Source organism: Nomascus leucogenys, chromosome 14 (genome assembly GCF_006542625.1).
Source record: "Nomascus leucogenys isolate Asia chromosome 14, Asia_NLE_v1, whole genome shotgun sequence".
Classification (NCBI taxonomy): Eukaryota; Metazoa; Chordata; class Mammalia; order Primates; family Hylobatidae; genus Nomascus; species Nomascus leucogenys.
This window is the reverse complement of record NC_044394.1, coordinates 21,549,854-21,571,510: the sequence shown is the minus strand read 5'-3', so window position 1 is coordinate 21,571,510 and position 21,657 is coordinate 21,549,854. Positions and strand designations below refer to the sequence as shown.

General features: G+C 36.5%; 1 non-coding gene and 1 pseudogene across 1 annotated transcript; both read left to right on the top strand.

The window, feature by feature from the left end:
• Positions 1-1,275: 1,275 nt before the first annotated feature.
• LOC100599345 lies at positions 1,276-2,378 on the top strand (annotated as a pseudogene).
• An 18,302-nt stretch (positions 2,379-20,680) lies between these two features.
• Positions 20,681-20,784, top strand: LOC115838485. Its single transcript, XR_004033510.1, has one exon. It is a non-coding gene; the product is annotated as a small nucleolar RNA U13 (small nucleolar RNA).
• The last annotated feature ends 873 nt before the right edge of the window (positions 20,785-21,657 follow it).

Genomic DNA, 21,657 nt, shown 5'->3' with positions numbered 1-21,657 from the left:
AAGAACAGCTGCTGGATCCAGGTAGCAAAAATGAAAAAACAGAGTAAACAGACAACCTACAGAATGGAAGAAAATATTTTCAACAAAAATTAATCAGAGTGCTATTCACAATAGCAGCATCGTGAATTTAACCTATATACCCATCAAAGGTAGACTGGATAAAGAAAATGTGACATATACACACACACACATATATATATATATATATATATATATACACACACACACACACAGTTTATGTGTATATATATAAAATGTATACGTGTGTGTGTTTGTGTGTGTATATATATATATATATATATATATGCCATAGAACACTACACAGCCATAAGAGTGAATGAGATCAAGTCCTTTGCAGCAACACTGATAGAGCTAGAGGCCATAATCTCAACCAAACTAATGCGGGAACAGAAAAGCAAATACGACATGTTCTCACTTATCTGTGGGAACTAAACATTAAGTACACATGGACACAAAGAAGGGAACAACGGACACTAGGGCCTTCTTGAGGGACGAGGATGTGAGAAGGGAGAGGATCAGAAAACTGCTTACTGGTTACTATGCTTATTACATTGGTGACAAAATAATCTGTCCATCTAATCTGTGTGACACACAATTTACCTGTATAAAAAACCTGCACATGTATCCTTAAACCTAAAAGTTAAAAAAAGGAAACTTAACAAGCAAAAACAAATAACTCCATTAAAATGTGGGCACAAGACATGAACATACACTTCTCAAAAGAAGACACACAGGGGCCCACTAACATTAAAAAATGCTTCCAATCACTAATCTTCATAAAAATACAGATCAAAACCACCATAAGATACCATCTCACACCAGTCAGAATGGCTATTAAAAAGTCAAAAATAACAAATGCTGGCAAGGTGGCAGAAGAAAGGAAACACATACACTATTGGTGGGAAAGTATATTTGGCCCTCTAGAGAATAGTTTGGAGATTTCTCAAAGAACTAAAAATAGAATTATCACTGATCCAGCAATCTTACTACTGGTTATATTCCCAAAGGAAAATAAATTGTCCTACCAAAAAAAAAAAACAAAAACAAAACAAAACAAAACCACCAGCACTTGTATGACGATTACAGCACTATTTACAATAGCAAAGATGTGGAATCAACCCAGGTACCCATCAATGGTGTACTGGATAAAGAAAATGCAGCCCTTTCACTGATGGAAGAGCCTAGTGTGGCAGTGGGAGAGATATCAATGGGAGCAGAGCTGCTGCCAAGTCCTGGGGCTGACCTGTCTGACTTCCCATTCGTGCCGAGCCCACTTGAACTACAGCCACATCTGGGGACAAGATGATTTTTGATCCTACTATGAGAAGGAAGAAAAAGAAGAAGCCATTTATGTTAGATGATGGTGAGGATACCTAAACAGAGGAAAGCTAGCCCTCAGAAATAAAAGAAATAGAGCCAGAGCCAACTGAAGACAAAGATTTGGAAGCTGATGAAGAGGACAACAGGAAAAGAGATGCTTATGATGATCCAGATGACTTGATCTTCTTTAATCAAAAGAAAAATAAGAGATAAACAGGAAAGATATTTCATATTGATGGAGGTGAAGAAGATGTAAAGGTTCCTAAGATTGAAAGTGATATTTAAGAACCAGCTGAACCAGGGGATGACCTTGACATTATGTTTGTCAATAAAAAGAGGGAAAAGAGGAATTTCAAGTTCACAGGTGAGAATAAAATATTAGAGAAAGATGAAGCCTAAAAGATAAAAGACAGCAAGAAAAGACGATGTTATCTCATTCAGTAATCAGACAGGCTCTACTTTGGCAAGCTCAAAAAGAGACTACACATATGAGAAGCTACTGAATAGAGTGTTCCACATCATGTAGGGACAATGCAGTTATGGTTTCTGGAGAGAAAAGGAAATTTGTCACAAAACCTCCTTATGTTGTCTGAGTAGGAACCAAGAAGACTTCTTTCTCAACTTTACAGATATCTATAAACAAATGTATTGTCTCCCCAAACACCTCCCCGCATTTTTGTTGGCTGAACTGGGTACAAATGGTTCTCTAGGTGGTAATAACCAACTTGTAATCAAAGGAAGATTACAAAAGAAACAGAGATTGTCTTAGAAGACACATCAATGAATACATCACTTGTCACACATGCCGAACATGGAACACAATCCTGTAGAAGCACATCCAACTCTATTTTTTACAGAGAGAAATGTGTCATTCTAGAGATTCTATTGCCAGCATCAAAATCAGCTTCCAGGTTGTCATGGGCAAGTGAACACAGCTCTGCGCCAAAGCTAATTTGCTAATCACTGATTTTGCAAAGCATGCTGTGGAGATTTGCCTGGACAGGATTGCCATCAGAGTGAATATACCCTTGCACTAAAAACAAGATTTAAAAGGTGCCAAGTTCTTTGGTGAGTGGTTGGTTGGTCTGATACCCTTGCAAGATGCTGTTGTTCAAGCTGTTGACACACTTATTGCCTACTTGACAGCTGTCAGAAGAATGTAATACGGGATACGGAGGTGCTTTTTAAAAATCGTTCATAGATTTCTGTAAAACACAAGATAAATTATTGTAACAGTGAAAAGAAAGAAAATGTGGTAGGTATACACCATGGAACACTACGCAACCATAAGAAACAACAAAGTCACGTTCTTTGCAGCAATATGGATGCAGCTGGAAGCCATTATCCTAAGTGAGTTAATGCAGAAACAGAAAACCAAATACTACATGTTCTTACTAAGTTGAAGTTAAACATTGAGTACACACAGGCACAAAGATGGGAACAATAAACACTGGGATTCCAAAGGCGGGGAAGTAGAGAGAAGGAAAAGAGTTGAAAAGCTACTTATTGGATACCATGTTCATTACATGGGCAACAGAAACATGAGGAGCCCAAACTTTGGCATCATGCAATATATGTATATAACAAATCTGCACATGTATCCCCTGAATCTAAAATTATAAATAAAAAGAAAAAATTTAAAAATTACCCAAAAATTTATTTATATAAAATTTATTTATATTTAGGTAAAAATATTGCTAATTATTTTGAACTGCCTATGTGCCATAGTCTATACTAGTGATATTCATTAAAGGACAGTTTTATCCTCTGGGAAATTTTAATAATTTGGAGACTTTTTTAATTGTCATAACAGGGTGAGGTGTTACTGGCATTTAGTGCATAGAGGTCAGGATGCTGCTAAACCCAGGACAGCACCCCACAACAAAGGATTATACAAACCAAAATACCAATAGTGCCAATACTGAGAAACCCTACTCTATACTAAGAAATTTGTATGCATTAGATCATTTCTAAAGTCTTCCAGAATATAATGAGCTAAGGTTAATTTGTTATTTTGGTCAACCACAAGCCCTATTCTAAGAACGTATCTGCACTACATTGCTGCATATAGTAGGCAAGTGAGAATCTAGAATTCAGATGAATGGGTCATTTATGGTTAATCCTAATCTTTGTCTCAGCACACAAAAGATCTGTCAAACTCAATGTGGGGATGGGACGCTCATTAGAAATTCTCCAAGAAATAAAATTGATACCAAAGGCAAGAATACTCAAGGTCTGGGATCAATTATAAATAAAAAAGTCTGTTCTGGATTTCCACATATGAAAGGTTAGTTGAGAAGGAGAACCATGTACACTGAGTTACCATATCCAAAACGATGTCAACAAAACTAGGTAGCAGTGGCTTCAGACACAAAAGCACAAATCATGGCACAAAGCAAGAGGCAGATAGGTAATGAGAGAGGCCAGCAAATTTAGGCAGGATTAGGGGCTGGTTTATGGAAGTTTCTGACCCTAAAAGCCAGTAGCCACTGTGCCTTTTTCTCCACAGCCTATAAAAATGCAAATTAACAATTGAAATGTGAGAAAACCTAGAGACAAAACCCCTGAGTAACTGGAACACAGAAAGTACAAATAACATTGCAGTTGGAAAGAGGAGGCTGTGATGTTAAGCAGGTTAATTCATCTCTGTAGCCCTCAGTCTCTTCCTCCATAAAATGAGATAAGAGCAACCGAATTTATGAAGCCTTTCCACTAATTCTTCCTTTCCACTAACCTGTGATTTCTTCTTTCTGGGTTTGACAGTATCTTGGGTACAGAAGAGACATCAAAGATAAAAGGAGCGATGCTTAGAGAAATGATTCTGTGAAATCCCCTCTACCTTTTTATTCTCTTGCTTTATACTGTTAAAACACTTTATAGCGATTTTATTTATTTATTTACTTTTGTCACAATCACTTCTTTTTATGCAACTATAACTATTTGCACAGAAGGCTTTCATTCATGCCTTGTTCCTTTTATAAGTACAATCAGTGTTTGCCCTTAGAACACAGTGTGTTCTTTTCTTGCCTTGGGACGCCACACAGACACTGTCCTTCTGAATATATGTCTCTCTTACCAACCCTTCTAAATTCATAACCAGCCAGGGCACTTGCCCACTAGATTCAAACTCTGTGATTTTTAACCAAGCAAGTCAGTGAAAAAAATCTAATCTTTACATTCAGCAACTCAGAAAATCTGAACGAAAAATAGACACTTGATTTTAGTACATTGAATCTACTCGTCATCCATGTCTCTTGTTTTTATTAGTTTTTCTTTTTGTAATATACAATCCCCTTTCCTTGCATTCTCCAAGATATGTTCAGTGGCGGAGACATGGAACCATCGTAGGGGCACCTTGCAGTTTCAGAATAATTTCGTAAGCAAGTATTTCCAAGAACTCAGACTCACCAGCCAGAGAAACCTGAGGTTACCTTTTCTGTCCTAAGGCGGTTATCCAACTGTTGTGTGCCTTGAGTATCCATGTGCCAAGCATTTGTTGTCTTTTTTCCTAACATCTAATACATTTTTAAGGTCCATATGATGATATTTTGTGCTTGTTTCTTTAATTAAATCTTAGTTTTAAGAATCTTTCATCTGTCCTGAACCCCTTCGCTAGGAATCACCGCATAGCTCTTATTTTTCTCCTCCGTAAGTCTTGATTCTGTTTTCACCTTAGGCCAAAGTCCAATCCCAAACCACTTTGGCCACCTAAAAGAATAGATTTCACTGTATTACTGTGGTGGTTCTGACATCACCACAGTATAATATGTTGTTTGTGCTGTGTCTTAAGTCCCCACTACCCACAAAACCTCCTTAGGATATCAGTAGCTTGTTCCCTTTGGAGTCTGATTTGGATTGCTGGTCATACAACAAAGAACCAAGTCCCTCACCAACTATACAAGGTGCTTTATTGGATATCTATTCAGTGTTTTACTCTGAGAACTGCCCTTCTTCCACAAAGAGACACAACTGATCTATGAAATCCAAAGGCAAGGATTGACATACTTTTTCTGTAAAGGGCCAGCTACTGAATCTTTTAGTCTGTGTGGGTGATATCATCTCTGTCATAACTCCTCAACTCTGTCATGGTAGTGTATAGTAGCCAGGGAAAATGTGTAAATATGTGCGGTTGTTTTCCAACAGAGTGTTATTTATAAAAGGCAGCAGAAAGCTGGGTTTGGCCTGTGTGCAGTGCTTTGCTAGGCCGTCTCCCAAGCCTTCAATTAGTAGTAGACATGTGACCTAAGTTTGAATTCTTCCAAGTATTTTGAACTGGGATTCAGAGAAAAGATGAATTGCTCTTTGTCATCTGAACTCAAATGATACGGAAATGTGATTCCTAGGAAACACTTATCTAACATCTCCACAGAAAGATTTGTTTTGCAGAAGTGATAACAAAAGCTTAGATCACACCTGCCCTCAGTAATGACCCGCTTAGCAAGGCTGACTCACACCACATTCTTACCTGCTACGTTGCATACAGGACATCTGTAGAAGGACTATGTGTTACTAAAACCTATGCTTGTCAATCACAAAGTAGAATAAAAATGAATTCTACAATATAGAACTCAGATATATATATATTTTTTTTTCAGAGATACCTCATTCAGTATATATTAATTATTATTTTACTTTTTTATTTTGACTTTTCATTAATTTCCCCAAAACATGTATTATTTGCCTATCAAGTTGTAGGCAACTAGAGGCAGGGATAAAGTGGTGAACAAACCGTAAGGTTCTGATTCATAAGGAGTTCACAGTCTAGGTAAAAAGCAGCTTTTTAGAAAAGCAATTTTATAACAACTACAATAACCGTTTCCAGACTTACAAAGTAAATCACATATGGTCTAATATTTTCCTTCATACAACATTTATGTATTTGAGAAGTCTTTAAACATTTTTTTGGAAACATTCTTTTTGGACGTTTAAGAGGTTTTCCATGTGACACACTACAAACAAGGTTGCGTTTATATGATTCAATGACATTCTGATAGGTCGACAGTTAATTCTGCTAAGAACAGCATGTTAGAGATTCAAAAGAAAAACACTTGTTATATTTGCCAAATAAGCTGTTTTACTTGCTATATGAACATCCAGTCAATATTGGATGAATCAGAACTTCTTATCCATGCATATGTAAGTCTCTATATTTTTCTTCATGGATATTTAAAATATAATTCTGATGAAGGATGTGCCTTTAGGTATTGACACTGGAATGATACTTTATTCCTCATCATTTTCATCAACTTTGGCTTCAGTTTTAGAAAGTATACACTTATCACAAGAAAAGAGCTCTGGAGTTAACATACTATGCAAAGATAGTCCACCTGCCCAACAGAGAAAAATCAGTCAAACTTTTGTTGATACTGAAAAAAAAGTAGTTTTCCACAGAGGCACTTTCCAAGGTACCTCTCAAAGACATGCCTTATAACAATGCTACTCTGTTAGAAGTAAGATTTCAGGAAGAAAGTGTTTTCCTCTGGGACTGTGGTGCTTTCACCATCTACTTAATAAGTGAATTTTGCTTCTTCACAAACTATCTCAAATTCAGTTAAGAAAAAGTACATTGAAACTACTAATAAAAATGAGAAATAAAATATTTTTATATGTAATAACTTCTCATGAAATATCAAGACCTAAGCTAAATGCTGTTTTTGTTGTTATTTCATTTTGTTATTAAGCTATTTTTCTTGTGTATATTTAAGACATACAACATGTTTTTTATTTTAACTTTTATGTTAGGTTCAGGGGTACATGTGCAGGTTGTTAGCTAGGTAAACTATTGTCATGGAGGTTTGATGTACAGATTGCTTCATCAGCAGGTTCCTAAGCCTAGTACCCAATAATTAGTTTTTCTGCTCTTCTCTATGCTCCCACCCTCAACCCTCTGGTAGGCCATGATGTCTGTTCTCCTCTTTGTATCCATGTGTTCTGATCACTTAGCTCCCACGTATGAGTGAGAACATTAGTATTTTAGTTTTCTGTTCTCGTATTAGTTTGCTAAGAATAATGACTTCTAGCTCCATCCATGTTCCTGCAAAGAACATGATCTTGTTCTTTTTTATAGCTTCATAGTATTCCATGGTGTATATGTACCATATTTTCTTTACAAGCCTTCTATTGATAGGCATTTAGAGTGATTATATGTCTTTGCTATTGTGAACAGTGCTGCTATGAATATATGCAGGTATATGTCTTTATAACAGAATGACTTATATTCTGCTGGGTATATACCCAAGAATGGGATTGCTGAGTGGGATGGTAGTTCTGTTTTTAGCTCTTTGAGGAATCACCACACAGCTTTTCACAACAGTTGAACTAATTTACACTCCCACCAACAGTGTATACACACTCTTTTCTCTGCAACCTCACCAGCATCTGTTATTTTTTTTATTTTTTCATAATAGCCATTCTGACTGGTGTGAGATGATATCTCACTGTGGTTTTATTTCCATTTCACTAATGATCAGTGATACTGAACTTTTTTCATATGCTTGTTGGCTGCATCTGTGTCTTCTTTTGACAATTTTCTGTTTATGTCTGTGTCCACTTCTCAATGGGGTTGTTTAGTTTTTTCTTGTAAAATTGTTTAAGTTACTTATAAATGCTAGATATTACAACTTTGTCAAATTCATAGTTTGCAAATATTTTCTCCCATTTCTGTAGGATGTTTACTCTTTTGATAGTTTATTTTGATATGCAGAAGCTATTAGTTTAATTAGTTTATATTTGTCAATTTTTGCTTTTGTTCCAATTGTTTTCGGTGTCTTAGTCATGAAATCTTTGCCAGGGCCTATGTCCAAAAAGGTATTGCCTAGGATGTCTTCCAGGTTTTTTTTTTTTTTAATATGGTTTTGGTTTTACATTTAAGTATTTAATCCATCATGAGTTGATTTTTATATATGGTGAAAGGAAGGGGTCCAGTTTCCGCTTTCTGTATATGGCTAGTCAGTTATCACAGCACCATTTAGTGAAAAGGGAGTCCTGTCCCCACTGCTTGTTTGTGTCAGCTTTGTCAAAGATCAGATGGTTGTAGGTATGCAGGCTTATTTCCAGGCTGCCTATTCTGTTCCATTTGTCTATGTGTCTGTTTCTGTACCAGTACCATGCTGTTTTGGTTACTATAGCCCTGTAGTGCAATTTGAAGTTGGGCAGCATGATGCTTTCTGCCTTGTTCTTCTTACTTAGGACTGCCTGGACTATTCGGGCTCTTTGTTGGTTCCATATGAATATTAAAATAGTTTCTTCTAGTTCCATGAGGAATGTCAAAGAGGACTATTATGAACAATAGTATGCCAAAAACTTGGATAACCTGAAAGATAGGGATAACATTCTAGAAATATACATTCTGAAGACTTAATCAAGAAGAAATAGAAAGCCCAAAAGATAAATAACAAATAAAGAGATTGAAGTGGGAATCAAAAACCTGCCAACAAGGAAAGCTCAGGGCCATATGACTTCATGACTGAATTATATCAAACAACAAAATAAAAATTAATACCCATCTATCTTAAAATGTTCCGAAAAATAGAAGTAGAGGGAATATTTCCAAACTTATTATATGAGGTGAGCATCACCCTTTCATCAAAATCAGACAAAGACATCACAAGAAAAAAAAAAACCTACAAGGCCAGTATATGTATATACTTTCAAAAATAATTAAATACTAGCAAGTTGAATTCAACAATACATCAAAAAAAATTATAGGCCATTTTGTTCCCAAAATGATGACATATAAGGCAGTTGGCTTTACTCCTCCATGCACAGAATATCAGAAACAAATATACAGTGCTGAGATTATCAGCAATATCTCAGAACTCAAAGAACTTCAAGCAGATGGTAATGAATAGGACTTCCATATCCACAATGTTCCACCTCTCAATCTGCCCAGCATTAAGTGTGCAGAAAATTTATCTCTGATTCATGGTGTCTATACTGAAAACAGCAAGAGTGATGTGGACAACCAGCCTTCCCATCATCTGGGATTTCCTGGCAAGAAAACAGTTCCTCCCTCAACCTACAGGAAACATCAGAAGAACCTCAAGACAGAAATGTTCTAAAGAACAGCCAGAGACAAAGGGGAGGGGGAAGACTACCATCCCCAGCCCTGGAAACTCTTCTCTACAACTTAGACAAAGGAGATATCAAATCAGAAAAGCTGTTCAGTAGTACTACACTATAGAAGGTATGTTCCACAGATCCTCTTCATATGAATCCCTAACCAGCCTTCACACAATATTTGGATATCCACAAAAGGACCTCTCTCATTCATGACAAGCAGTACTCTGATCATTTACTAGAGTTGAGACAAACCTGGGCTTAAGGCAGCATCGAGTGCCAAAAAGAAGGTGACAACCTGGCAGAAAAATAAAAACAAATTCAAAAGGTAAATTACAAAGACTCTCTAAGCAAATATATTTGATAAAAACCTAAACAATCTGGACAGAGAACGCCTGTAATCCAAGCACTTTGGGAGGTCAAGGCGGGCAGATCATGAGGTCAGGAGATCGAGACCATCCTGGCTAACACAGTGAAACCCCGTCTCTACTAAAAATACGAAACATTAGCCAGGCATGGTGGCAGGCGCCTGTGGTCCCAGCTACTTGGGAGGCCGAGGCAGGAGAATGGCGTGAACCCGGGAGGCGGAGCTGGCAGTAAGCTGAGATTGAGCCACTGCACTCTAGCCTGGGCAACACGGCGAGACTCTGTCTCAAAAAAAAAAAAAGAAATCTGGACAGAGAAGACTGGAATAAATAACTCATCATTCAATGCAATGATATAAACATATGTTCACAAGAAACAACAGCAAATAGGGAAGCACAACTTCCCCAGAGAGACAAATAGAAAACCAATGTCTGGCCTTGAGATAGTGATAGGTGAGCTCTCTGATGAATATTTTAAAATAGCAGTTTTAAGAAAACTCAGTGATATACAAGATAACACAGAAAACCAATTCAGAAATTTATTGGAGGAACTTAATGAAGAGACTGAAATGATTTAAAAAATCAAACAGAAATCTTGGACCTAAGAAATATATATGCTGTTGGCCAGACACGGTGGCTCATGCCTGTAATCCCAGCACTTTGGGAGGCTGAGGCAGGTGGAATCATCTGAGGTTAGGAGTTCGAGACCAGCCTGGCCAACATGGCGAAACCCCCGTCTCTACTAAAAATACAAAAATTAGACAGGCGTGGTGGCACATGCCTGTAATCCCAGACACTAGGGGGTGCTGAGGCAGGAGGATCACTTGAACCTGGGAGGCAGAGGTGCAGTGAGCTGAGATTGTGCCACTGCTGTAAAGCCTGGGCAACAGTGCAAGACTCTGTCTCAAAAAAAAAAAAAAAAGAAATGTATTTGCTAAACTAAAAAAAGTGTTAATTGTTCTCCACAGCAGAAAGCATGAAGCAGAATAAACCAGAGAAATTAGAGACAATTTGAAAATACACTGTGTCAGAGGAGGAAAAAAAATACAAAAAAAAGAAGGTACAAGATCATCTACAAGATATAGAAAATTAACGCCAAAGACCACACCTAAGAATTATTGGGGTTCAAGAGGGTGTTGAGCAAGAACAAGAGGTAGAAAGTTTATTCAAAGAAATAATAACAGAAACATGCCAAAACTTTAGAGATAAATACTTAGGTGCAGGAAGGTCAGAGAACACTGAACAGATTTGACCCAGATAAAACTGCCCAATAATCAAAATTTCAAAGGTCAAGGACCAAGAGAGGATTCTGAAAGCAACAAGAAAAAAGAAGCAAATAATATAAAAGAACTCTAATTCATCTGGCAACAGACTTCTCAATGGAAAAATACAGGCCAGGAAGGAGTGAGATGACATATTCAAAGTGCTGAAAGAAATAAACTGTCATCCAAGAACACCGTAACTAGAAAAGCTATTCTTTAAATATGAAGGATACATAAAGTCTTTCCCAGACAAATAAAAGCTGAGAAAATTCACTGCCATCGGACTTTCTTACAAGAACATTAAATAGAGTTCTTTAATCTGAAAGAAGAGAAAGTCCCCCTAATGTGTAAAAAAGAAAACACTTGAAGGTATAAAACCCACTGGTAAAAGTAAATACACAGACAAACCTGGAATATTCTAACATAGCAACTGTGGTATGAAATCCCCTTATAACTCCAGTATGAGGTGTACAAGACAAAGCCATAAAAAACAGTAAAAGCTACAGAAAACTGTCAAGAGATAGGTAATTTAAAGATATATAAATTGAGATAACAAAAAGTCAAAATGCAGGAAGAACGAAGTTAAAGTGTAGATGATTTTTTCTCATTTTTTCTTTGTTTATATTATTTTATTTTTAATTTATGGTAAGTGATCATCACTTATAAATAACTTGTAATATCTGTAAGATGTTTTGACTCATTGTAACCACAATGCAAAAATCTATACTAGATTCACTAAAAATAAAAAAGCAATAAATGAAAACATACTACCAGAGAAAATCACAAAGAAATATAATTTTAAAAAAAAAGGAAGAAAGGAAGAGAAGAGTTAAAAAACAACAAGAAAATAAGCAATATAATGGCATTACTCAGTCCTTACTAATCAATTACAATAAATGTAAATAGACTGAATTTGGTAATAAAAAGACTGGAAGGATGAATGGACAAAAATAATACCCTGTTGTATTCTGCCTACAAGAAACTGACTTCACCTATAAAAACACATAGACTGAAATGGAGGAAGAAAGAGATTTCATGCAACCGGCAACTGAAAAAGAGCAACAGTAGCTATAATTGTATTAGACCATAAAAGGAGACAAAGGAAGGTTACTACATAATGATAAAGGGGTAAATTCAGCAAGAGGACTTAACAATGATAAATATATATGCACCCCACACCAGGCCACCCAAGTATTTACAGCAAAATTAACCGATCTAAAGGGAGAGAAAGACTGCAATACAATCATACTAGGGACTTCAACACCCTGCTGTCAGTAGTGGACAGATCATTCCGATGATCAACACAGAAACATCCAAGTTAAACTATTAATACACACTAATAACATCCAAGTTAAACTATTAATACACACCAATAAGGCCTAACTGATATTTACAGAACATTTCACCCAACTGTTGCAGAATACACATCATTTTCATCAGTACATGGAACATTCTCCAATATAGACCATACGTTAAACCATAAAACGAGTCTTAAAAAATTCAAAAAGTAGAAATTATATCAAACGTCTTATCTTACCACAATGGAATAAAATTAGAAATAAAACTAGAAAGAAGAACCTTAGAAACTATGCAAACACATGGAAATTACACAAAATTCTCCTGAATGACAAATGGGTCAATGAAGAAATTAAGAAGGAAATTTAAAAATTTCTTAAATGAAAATGGAAATGAAACATATTAAAATTTATGCAATACAACCAAAGCAACAGGAAGAGAGAAGTTTGTAGCAATAAATTTCCACATTAAAAAATTGAAATATATTAATTAAACAACCTAATAACGCACCTCAATAAATGAGGTCAGCAAAAACTGAAGAAACCAAAAATTAGTAGAAGAAAAAATACATTATATTAAAGATCAGAACAGAAGTAAATAAAATTGAGACCAAAAATCTATACAGAAGAGCAACATAATTACAAGTTGGTTTTTAAAATGATAAACAAAATTGACAAGTCATTAGCTATACTAAGAAAAAGAGAGAGAGGACCCAAATAAAATCAGAAACGAAAAATGTGACATAACAAATGAGACCATAGAAACACACAAAATCTGGGCTGGGTGCGGTGGCTCACGCCTGTAATCCCAGCACTTTGGGAGGCCAAGACGGGTGGATAACAAGGTCAGGAGATTGAGATCATCCTAGCCAACATGGTGAAACCCCATCTCTACTAAAAATACAAAAATTAGCTGGGTGTGGTGGCACACGCCTGTAATCCCAGCTACTAGGGAGGCTGAGGCAGAAGAATGGCTTGAGCCTGGGAGGCAGAGATTGCAGTGAGCCGAGATCATACCACTGCACTCCAGCCTGGCAACAGAGCGAGACTCCATCTCAAAAAAAAAAAAAAAAAAAAAAAAAAAAAAGAAATCTTTAGAGACTATTATGAACAGCTATATGCCAACAAATTGGAAAATCTAGAAGAAACTGATAAATTCACAGACACATAAAAACTACCTACATTGAACTATGAGGAAATAGATAATCTAGACAAACCAATAATGAGTAATGAAACTGAAAATGTAATAAATATTTTCTCTACTTCTGTAGGTTGTCTGTTTTGCTCTGTTGATAGTTCTTCCTGTGCAGAAGCTCTTTCATTTAATTAGGTACCACTTGTCTTTTTTTTTTTCTTTTTGCAGTTGCATTTAAGAACTTGGTCATAAACTCTTTGCCAAGGCTGATATCTGGAAGAGTATTTGGTAGGTTTTCTTCTGTGACTTTATAGGTTGAGGAGAAAATATTTGCAAATTATGCACTAAACAAAGGTCTGATATAGAGATTCTATAAGGAATTCTAAAAAATCAACAAGCAAAGGTCAAATAAGTCCATGAAAATGAGAGCAAAGAAAATGGGCAGAGGCTTCTCAAAAGAAGACATATAAGTGGTCAAAAACATTTGAAAAATTATTCACATCACTGATTATCAGAGAAATGCAAATCACAACCACAATAAGATATTATCTCACACCAGTCAGAATAGCTGTTACCAAAAAGTCAGGAAATAGATGTTGGTGAGGCAGTAGAGAAAGGGAATATGTCTACATTGTTGGTGGGAATGTAAACTAATTCAGCTACTGTGGAAAGCAGTTTGGAGATTTCACAAAAAAAACTAATAGAATTACCATTCAACTCAGCAATCCCATTAATGCATATACACCCAAAGGAAAATAAATCATTCTACCAAAACTACACATGCATTGATTTATTCATTGCAGCACTATTCACAATAGCAAAGACACAGAATCAACCTAAGTACCCATTAATGGTGAATTGAATAATGAATACACGGTACATCATGATAGGGAGGCAACAGAGGAATGACCCCTGCTGGCTGATGACTGCAAATTTGGCAAGGCCCATCTGAATCCATGCATCCCCTGAGACACCTTTTTGTCCCAAACTCAATTCCAAACTTTGGGTTGCAGACCTAGGAAGGAAAACCATATCTGAGAGATCCAAAGCCATCATCCTCTAGGTGGCTTTAGCATTTGTTAACTGTTAGATTTGGACCGAACAGGGCTATCTTGCATGTGAGAGCAGGGCAGTCTGTTTTGAGGGTCCCCCTGTCTGTTGGCCTCTTCCAGGGTCCTTGCCTTGCCACACCCACCTGCAGCACAGGCTTAGATGCCCAGCTGGAGAGCTTCCCAGTGTACATCACCATAGTTCTTTTACCAGCAAATCCCACCTAACTGTTAGAGAGCTTTTGCAGATGAGACTCCATCAATTTGCAGCCACCCAAAGCCTCCTCGCACCACTTTGCTAGCATGTACTCAACCACAGTCTCCTCCAACCACTTTGTAAGTGTGAACAAACCCTGATGTCCCACCACCACCCTATTGCCACTGGAACATATGCATGAGTACAGAACCTGCTGACACTGCCCCAGTGAAGTGCTTTTGTCAGCACCCCAATCAAAGTGTTGCCAGCAGACCAGGAACACCTTGGTCCCTACAGCACAGCAGTGCTTGAGGTAAAGGGGCTGGAGAAGAAAGTCATAGGCCTAATCTCAGGCACCCAGCATTAGAGGAAGCAACACAGGAGTGCTGAGCTGAGCCTTGGCCCCCTGAAATCATTCAGAAAGGAAGCCAATTGACTATATCCAACTTATACCACAGTGAAAACCTCAGGACCATCAAACAATATAAAAGCAAAGAGCCCTATAAAAAGTACAGAAACTTTAAAGATTAAAGGAAAATATCTTTTTTTTTTTTCAGCCTATACAGAAGAGAAAGAACTACTGCAAGTACCCTGGCAACTCTAAAAGCCAAAGTGTCTTTCTGCCTCCAAGTGACTGCAGTCACTTTCCAGAATGATTCTTAATCAGGCTTAAATGGCTAAAATGACAGACATTGTACTCAGAATCTAGATGGCAACAAAGACTGAGATTCAGGAGAACATTAAAAACCCAATCCAAGGAATCTAAAGAATCCAGTAAAACAATTCAAGAGCTGAGAGATTCAATAGTCACATTAAGACTATGAACATCATTTATGTTCAGAGGTAATATTGATTAGTATGGATTTGATCCTGACAGCATGTTGTTAATTGGTTGTTATGCAGATTTGACTGTGAGGTTGCTTTAGTGTCAGTGGTCTATGTACTTAAGTGTGTTTTTGTGGTGGCTGGTAACAACCTTTCATTTCCACTTTTGGCGTGCCCTTGAAGACCTCCTGTAAGGCTGGTCTGGTGGTTATAAATTCCCTTAGTATTTGCTTCTAAATGCCCCCTTTAAAAGGTGCAGCATGGCAAATTGGATAAACATGCAACTCCCAACTCTATGCTGTCATCAAGAAACCCGTCTCACGTGCAATGTCATCCACAGGCTCAAAGTAAAGGAATGGAGAAACAGCTATCAAGCAAACAGAAAACAAAAAAGAGTAGAGGTTGCTATTCTTATTTCAGACAAAACAGCCTTTAAAGCAACGATCAAAAAGGACAAAAAAGGCAATACATACTGATAAATGTATCAGTTCAAGAAGCAGATTGCAACAAAAACAAAAATTAATAGGACCCGATTAAATGAAAAAGTTTCTTTACAGCAAAATAAGTTATCAACAGATTAAACACAAAACCTACAGAATGGGAGAAAATATTTGTAAACTCTGCATTCAATGAGTTCTAATATTCATAATCTATGGGAAACAAATTAACAAGCAAAAAAACAAACAGCCTCACTAAAAAATGAGCAAAGGACATGAACAGACACTTCTCAAAAGAAGACATACAAACGGCCAAAAAGCATAAGAAAAAATGCTAAACATCACTAATCATTAAACCTCAAAATCCATAATTTAAGCAAGGAGCTAAAAGTGTTTGTTGCTATGTCTTCAGCAGCTTAATATAGAGCTGGCACTTAGTATCATTTGAATGGGATTAAATTAAATATAATAAATTGATTTATTAAAATGCTTAAGTGTAATTAGCCCCTTAATGGGTCACTTCACATATAATTTTATACCTTGAAGGGCCCACTACAACTCCTGTAGCTCTGCAGGAGTTGAAGAAGGTGACTTTGCCCAAAACCTGATACTAAATTTCAAAGGAATGTATGCAGCAAAGTCTGCAAGTGGCATGGGCAAATCGTATAACTGGAAACTCTCCAAATGACCTTTAATGTATAACAAAATGTTTATTAAAGGATGGCATTAAAGGATAACAAATATGCAAATTTGACAAAAATATGTGTGTGTATGTATGTGTGTGTACATGTGTGCCTATACATACACAACAGCTAAAATTGTTTAGAATTGAGGACCAAAACATTTTTTGGAGGAAAGAATATCTTATTCTTACCAAGAGAAATGCAAATCAAAACTACAATGAGATACCATCTCATGCCAGTTAGAATGGCGATCATTAAAAAGTCAGGAAACGGCAGATGCTGGAGAGGATGTGGAGAAATAGGAACACTTTTACACTGCTGGTGGGAGTGTAAATTAGTTCAACCATTGTGGAAGACAGTGTGGTGATTCCTCAAGGATCTAGAACTAGAAATACCACTTGACCCAGCAATCCCATTACTGGGTATATACCCAAAGGATTATAAATCATTCTACTATAAAGGCACATGCACACGTATGTTTATTCCAGCATTGTTCACAATAGCAAAGACTTGGAACTAACCAAAATGCCCATCAATGATAGACTGGATAAAGAAAATGTGGCACATATACACTATGGAATACTGTGCAGCCATAAGAAAGGATGAGTTAATGTCCTTTGCAGGTACATGGGTGAAGCTGGAAACCATCATTCTAAGCAAACTAACACAAAAACAGAAAACCAAACACTGCATGTTCTCATTCATAAGTGGGAGTTGAAAAATGAGAACACATGGACACAGAGAGGGGAACATTACACACCGTGGCCTGTTGGGGGATGGGGGACATGGAGCGGGACAGCATTAGGAGAAATACCTAATATAGATGATGGGTTGATGGGTACAGCAAAACACCAGGGCACATGTATACCTATGTAACAGACCTGCACATTCTGCACATGTACCCCAGAACTTAAAGTATATATAAAAAAGATAGGCTTACAGTGACGGAAAACTGACCGATCTTCATCAGTTTAATTGTTATTGTCTTCACATTTGAATTATTGCCTGCACCCTGGAAGGGTCACTCCTACTGCCCTGACCTTGGATCGCTACAAGTCTAAGCCTTTCTGTACATACTATTTTTCTACCTAGCAATATTACTGGTGAGTTATTGAGGACCTGAATACAACACTTTAAGTGACATTTGGGAAATAATTGTACTCATTTCTCTCTGATACGTTTACAAAACTGATATATCCCAAAGTTATCTGTGACATCATTTCAGAGCTGAGGACAGATGTGCAAATCTGTAGCTTAAGAATGGAATCATGTATGCTTGTATCGAAATATCACAAGTAACCTAAAAAATGTATAACTATTATGTATCCACAACAATTAAAATAATACAATTGAATCTACATAACTGTATGTGGAACAATAGGAAAGCAGGTGAGTAAACATAAAAACCCCTACGTAAATAGAAAGTGATGTAAAACAACAGCAATTTGTTGAAAAGACGTCAGAATGAGAAAGCAGGCAGTTAGAAAGAATTTCGTTATCAATCTAACAAATCACCATATCATAGAACTCTAGGTAAAATAAAGAATAATAATTGAATGGTTAAATCATGGGCAAAGACATAATTCTGTATTTTTGTCTATTGTTACTGAATAACAGCAGTAGTACTAAATTTTTAAAATAGTATCCATGTCTAAGAAAATAGCATTTCTTTGAAACTTTTCTTTGTAGTGTCTAGAATACTGTTTGGGATGTCCTTGGTGTTTAAAAATTTATGGACTGATAAAAATAACACTGAAAATATGCTTGCTTGGCTGCAAGAGTGATTTCGCATGGAAAAACAAAGCTAGCCATAAGTTAAGTGAAATGGCACTAGCAGAAAATAGACAGGTATCACTCATTTTGTGAAACAGAATGCTTCTTGAAATTCTCTGTATAAAAACAAATATATAAGCAAATGTTTTGGCTTCTCAGTTTAATTTTGACATTCACATTCATTGTAGAGATGATTTGCTTTATCTTAATTTCTTATTACTGTTGATTGCCAGACACGCTTTAGTATTTACACAATGGAAAATTTCTTCACTGCCTTCTCTTAGAGTTTCTTATTAGTTAATAATTAATGTCATTAAAATTTCTATTTTAAAAAATTATTAATCTGATTTATGTAAGAGTTTCTCAGAGGTGTGTATGAAATATATAATTACATTTCTTATCACAATTTCTATCAATTGGTATGTGTTTAGACTCCATTTCTAGGAAAGCATATGTTCTTAATAATCATTCTTACATATTTGTATTCTTTCACACCAGTCAGAATAGCTATTACTAAAAAGTAAAAAAAAACAACAGACGTTGGTGAGGCTGCAAGGAAGAGGGAAATGCTTATACATTGTTGCTGGAATGTAAATTAGTTCAGTCACTGTGGAAAGAAGTTCGTAGATTTCTCAAAGAATTTACAGATTTATCACCGGACCCAGAAATCCCATTACTGTGTATCTCTCTGTGTGTGTGTGTGTGTGTGTGTGTGTGTGTGTGTGTGTGTGTGTGTGTGTATGTGTGTGTGTCTTCTTGTGAATAATTGTAGAACTTCAATACACATGCACATGTGTGTGTATATAGATAGATAGATAGACTGATAGATAATGCTGCATGTCCATTGCAGCATTATTCACAACAGCAAAGACATGGAATCAAACTAGGTGCCTAGGTGCCCATCAGTGGTGGATTGTATAGAGCAAATGTTGTACATGTACACCATGAAATACTATGGCTCTATAAAATAAAAAAATCATGCCATTTGCAGCAACACAGATGCAGCTGAAGGTCATTTTCATAAATGAATTAACTCATGAACCGAAACCAAATAGCAGAATCTCACTTATAAGTGAGAGCTGAACTTTGAGTATGCATAAACATAAAGATGGCAATAGACCTTGGGGACTACTAGAGGAGGGGTATAGGGGAGTAGGTGTTAGAAAGTTGACCTTTGGGTACTCTGATTGGCACTTGTGTGATGGGATCATTCATAGTGCCAACTTCAGCATCACACAATATATCCAGATAACAAAACTGCACATATATACCCTGAATCTAAAATAAAAGTTGAAGAAAGAATATATTTTTAAAAAGAAAGCATGAAAGTTGGGTCTAATTTGGTTATTCACCAGTTCATTTCGGATCACGAGGTCAGGAGATCGAGACCACGGTGAAACCCCTTCTCTACTAAAAAAATACAAAAAATTAGCCGGGCGTGGTGGCGGGCGCCTGTAGTCCCAGCTACTCAGAGAGGCTGAGGCAGGAGAATGGCGTGAACCCGGGAGGCAGAGCTTGCAGTGAGCCGAGATTGCGCCACTGCACTCCTGCCTGGGCGACAGAGTGAGACTCCGTCACAAAAAAAAAAAAAGACACCACTATCCTCATTTTTGTTCTGAAAACAACAATTGAGAATTGACTGTGATGTGCTGTTGACAGATACTGCACTTGTCCTTAAAAGCTCCAGCTGATCCATGGCAGAAAAGGTAACCTTTTAGTACAATTCATCTTGGCTTTATGTCAATGAATGCCACACACCACCATCTACCAGAAACTCCCCCTCCGAAGTCCCAGTGTTGAAAATTACCTGTAGTGTGTCGTTGAAGGTAATTTTTAAATAAATAAATAAAATTTTTATTATTTTTTAAAGGGAAGTAGAGTATTGATTCAAAATTAAGATGTTAGTGAATAGTATTTTTAAAAGCACTTTGAAAATCTTTTGAGTGATCTCCGCATGTATGCTTTATGCTTCATCTTTATTAGCTAAAATACTTCTGATTTTGTGTAGATTATATGGTAATTTCCTGAGAGTATGTTTTGACTTGAAAATATACATACTATCATAGCTAAAATTTAATTTAAAATTTCATAATTATTTGGAATTTCAATAATGTGGTAAATAACTGTACATTTTAAAACATAATTGAACACAGGCATTATGAATTACGTTTGAAGCCATACATTAAGGAATCTGAGAGAAAATTATGAAAGGACAGGTGCAGAGGGACAATGTTGACAGAGTAAATCAATTAAGAAAATATATATTTTTGTGATTCGTAAGTATAATGATGGAGTTTTCATATTCATGTGTGAGATGTGCCCCCCTCAAACCTCTTTATGATGTCAGCACATTGCTCATCTGACATAAAAAAATTACAAAGAAAATATAGAAAATAAATAATATAGAAGAATACATCACTTTAACGGTTTTATATGGAGCCATAGTCACAAGATAAGTTAGTCAAATCAACAAAAAATCTATTAAGGTAGTGCACAGTAATAATTGTTATATCTATTTTTATAAATACCTTATTTTTAGAGCAGTTTCAGGTTCACATCAATATTGAGCAAATGGTCCAGAGATTTCTCATATACCCCCTTTCCCCAAATATGTGCAGCCTCCCCCATTATTGACATCTCCCATCAGATTGATACATTTGTTACACTTGAAGAACCAACACTGAAACATCATAATAACCTGAAGTCCATAGTTTACATTAGAGTTCACTCTTGGTTTCGCACATTCTATGAATTTGGATAAGTGAATAATTAGATGTATCCACCATCAGAGTATCATATAGAGTAGTTTCACTGCCCTAAAAGTCCTGTGTTCTTTGCCTATTCATCCTCCTCCTCCCAGTCCTAATCTTCACTGTCTCCATAGTTTTATCTTTTACAAAATTTTATATAGTTGAAATTATAACATATGCAGCCTTTTCAGAATGGCTTGTTTCACTTAGTAATAAGCATTTAAATTTTCTCCATTTATTTCCATGGCTTAATAACTCATTCTTTTTTTTTTTTTTTGAGACAGAGTCTTGCTTTGTCACCCAGGCTGGAGTGCAGTGGCACAATCTCAGCTCACTGCACCCTCTGCCTCCTGAGTTCAAGCCATTCTCCTGCCTCAGCCTCCCAAGTAGCTGGGATTACAGACACACGCCACCACACCCAGCTAATTTTTGTATTTTTAGTAGATACAAGGTTTCACCACGTTGGCCAGGCTGTTCTTGAACTTCTG